Genomic DNA, 4,020 nt, shown 5'->3' with positions numbered 1-4,020 from the left:
GTGCTCTGCAAGAAGAGAGGCCGCGATAGTGAGAGGCCCGCGCACCACGATGAAGAGTGGCCCCCGCTTGCCACAACTAGAGAAAGCCCTCGCACAGAAACGAAGACCCAACACAGCCATAAATAAATTAAAAAAAAAAAAAAGTTCTATGGTCTTTATACTCTGTGTTCATATTGTTGTTTTCCTTGAAGTGGCAGGTCCTGAGACCAAAACTGCTGCCTTAGAGGTAAAGTTATTAACCAAAATCTGTGGCTGAGGAAACTGAGGTTTAGAGATTAAATCGCTTGCCTGGGTCACATAGCCCCTAGGTGGTGACACCAAAATCCAAGCTCTGTTCACTCCACCATGCAGGGCTGCATTGCCATGTATTGGCAAACAAGAGAAAGGCCTCCTGCAGCACAGAGAGCTCTAAAAGGAGAGACTGTGGGCCTCAAAAACAGCAGGTGCATCTGAGTTGAGGTGAGGGATCCACACAAGGAACAGGGAAAGCCTCTCAGAACAGGTGACACCCAAGCTGGAATTTGAAAGAGTAGGATGTTGACAGTTCAAAAATTATGGGAAGACTCCATAAAATCAGTTTGTTTTATCTCAACAAAATCCAGACCTGGGATCAATGAGGACAACCTGATGGACTTTGGTTATTTAAAGTTTCAAAGTCATGCCCCTGGCTTATATAAACTGTCTCCTTCCATTTGTATAGGCTCACAGCTTACTAATGAAGCACTTCTGCTCAGGTTGTTTAATTTAATTTCTATGAAAGCTTTGGGTGGGGGGGTTGGACAAACATCATTGTTCCCATTGTACAGAAGAGGAAATTGAGGCTCCAAAAGATTAAGTAAGAAACTGATGAGTGTGGGGACTGATGACATATGAGACAGGGGTAGGAGGATAATTATTTTTACTCTTTTTATTTTTATATCTTTTTATGCCTATTGAATATTACACATGTGCATGGATTAACTATTCAAACAAACACATTAAATGTTTTTTGTAAATGAGGTCAAGCAACTTTCTGAAGGTCATAGAACTAATAAATGATGGAACACTGGGATTCCAGCTCCAGTCACTGGGTTCCAGAACCACATCTTAACCATAATGCTTTCTGGCCTCCTAGAATATGCTATTTTCTGGCTTTAAAAACTGGGAAGCACAGACAGAAATGGAAAATATTTTTATCATTATTAATAATAGCACTGGACAGAGGGCCTTTGAGATGCTGAGACTTGGGCCTGTCAGGAGCTGCTTTTGTCTAATTAATGGTGGTAAGTTAGGCCAGTTAAAAGGGGAGGGGGCACCATCCTTGGACACTAGGGAAGGACAGCTCCTCTCTCTAGCCCAATACTGATCAAGCAGAGAAAGCTGGTCTACTGAGAGAGCAGGTGAGAGACGATGGACCACTGAGACCTATGGAGGTGGGTCACCCACTGACCTGCTGGTTCCCAAATCCAGATTCCTTTTTGTCCTATTAACCACCGCCTAGAACCAACTAGGTGATGGATTTCTGCTCCTGGAAACTAACCCAGTCCTGACAGAGTCCATGCATTAGTCACTTGCTGGGCCATGCTCTTTGCTTTCACACTTGATATGCTTCTCTGGCCAGGATTATCACTATAGCCTCCCAGCCAGTCTTCCTATTTCAGGCCTTGCCCCTCTGTTTACTCTCTACACAGCAGCACACACAGGATGATTCTGCTAAAATGTCAGTCAGATCATGACACTCCTTTGAACAATATGCTCTAGTGACTCTATCTCACTCAGAGCAAAAGCCAAAATCCTTTCTACAGCCTGAAAGACCCTGAGCAATCCAGGTCTTGACTCCTCTGACCTCATCTCCCACCACTCTTCTCTCACTCGACCACAGTTACATGGGCCAGAGAGAGTCCAGACATAAACTCATACACCTATGGTCAGTTGATTTTCTATAAGGTTGTCAAACCATTCAATGGGAAAGAACAGTCTTTAGAACAAATGGTGCTGGGACAACTGAATATCCACATGCAAAAGAATGAAGTTGGGTTCCTACCTCACACTATATTAAAAAATTAACTCAAAATGGATCAAAGATCTAAATATAAGATAAAACTATAAAATTCTTGGATACAAATGTTTGTGACCTTGAATTATGTAATAGTTTCTTAATTATGACACCAAAAGTTCACAAACAACCAAAGGGGGGAAGAGTAAATTAGACTATTATGCATCAAAGGACACCATCAAAAAGTGAAATGAAAAGCCACAGAATGGGATAATGTATTTACAGATCATGTATCTGATAATGGGCTAGTATCCAGAATTCATATTGAACTCTTAAGCTCAACAAACAATAAAAAAACAAACAACCCAATTTAAAAATAGGCTTTGAAGGGTTTGAATAGACATTTCTCCAAATAAGATATAAAAATTGCCAAGGTTGGGCTTCCCTGGTGGCGCAATGGTTGAGAGTCTGCCAGCCGATTCAGGGGACATGGGTTCGTGCCCCGGTCCGGGAAGATCCCACATGCCGCGGAGCGGCTAGGCCTGTGAGCCATGGCCGCTGAGCCTGTGTGTCCGGAGCCTGTGCTCCGCAATGGACAAGGCCACAACAGTGAGAGGCCCGCGTACCGCAAAAAAAAAAAAAAAATTGCCAATGTCATTAATCATTAGGAAAATGCAATTCAAAACCACAATGAGATACCACTTCACACCTACTAGAATGACTGTAATACTCTTTTTTTCTTTATAAATTTATTTTATTTTTGGTCGTGTTGGGTCTTTGTTACTGCACGCGGGCTTTTCTCTGGTTGCTGCGAGCGGGGGCTACTCTTCGTTGTGGTGCACAGGCTTCTCATTGTGGTGGCTTCTCTTGTTGGAATCACGGGCTCTAGGCGTGTGGGCTTCAGTAGTTATGGCACACAGGCTCAGTAGTTGTGGCTCGCGGGCTCTAGAGCACAGGCTCAGTAGTTGTGGCGCATGGGTTTAGTTGCTCCGCGGCATGTGAGATCTTCCCGGATCAGGGCTCGAACCTGTGTCTCCTGCATTGGCAGGCGGGTTCTTAACCACTGCACCGCCAGGGAAGCCCACTTTTTTTAAAAGAAACAATGAAAGTGGAAAATAACGAGTGTTGGCAGGGATATGAAAAATTCAGAAGCCTCATACTTTGTTGGTGGGAATGTAAAATGGTGCATGTGGCCACTTTGGAAAACAGTCCTTGCAGTTCCTCAAGAAGTTAAACAGAGTTACCATATGACCTAGCAATTCCACAAGAGAATTGAAAACATATGTTCACACAGAAACATGTTCATAATGGCATTATTTGTAATAGCCGAAAAGTTGAAATTACCCAAGTTTCCATCAACTGATGCCTGGATAAACAAATGTGGTATGTCCATATGATGGAGTATTACCCAGCAATAAAAAGGAATGAAGTATTGATACATGATACACATAGATGTACCTTGAGAATATTATGCTAAGTGAAAGAAACAAGACACAAAGGCCACATAGCATACTATTGAATTTATATGAAATGTTCAGAATAGGCTAATCCATACAAACAGAAAATAGATTACTGGTCAACAGGGGATGGGGGAAAGAGGGAATTGAGAGGTGTGGGGTTTCTTTTTGGGGTGATGGAAATATTCTGGAATTAGGTAGTGGGAATGGTTGCACAATGCTGTGAGTATAGTAAAAACCCAATATATTATACACCTTAAAATGGTTTAAATGGTGAATTTTATGTTATGTGGAATTTATCTCAACATAAAAAATTTTAAGTAAATTGATTTTTTTAAAACATCTTTATTGGAGTATATTGCTTTACAGTGGTGTGTTAGTTTCTGCTGTATAACAAAGTGAATCAGCTATACGTATACATATATCCCCATATCCCCTCCGTCTTGCATCTCCCCCCCACCCTCCCTATCCCACCCCTCTAGGTAGTCACAAAGCACCAAGCTGATCTCCCTGTGCTATGCGGCTGTTTCCCACTAGCTATCTATTTTACATTTGGTAGTGTATATATGTCCATGTCACTCTCTCACT

Source organism: Physeter macrocephalus, chromosome 11 (assembly GCF_002837175.3).
Source record: "Physeter macrocephalus isolate SW-GA chromosome 11, ASM283717v5, whole genome shotgun sequence".
NCBI classification, from domain to species: Eukaryota; Metazoa; Chordata; class Mammalia; order Artiodactyla; family Physeteridae; genus Physeter; species Physeter macrocephalus.
This window is presented reverse-complemented; position numbering follows the sequence as displayed.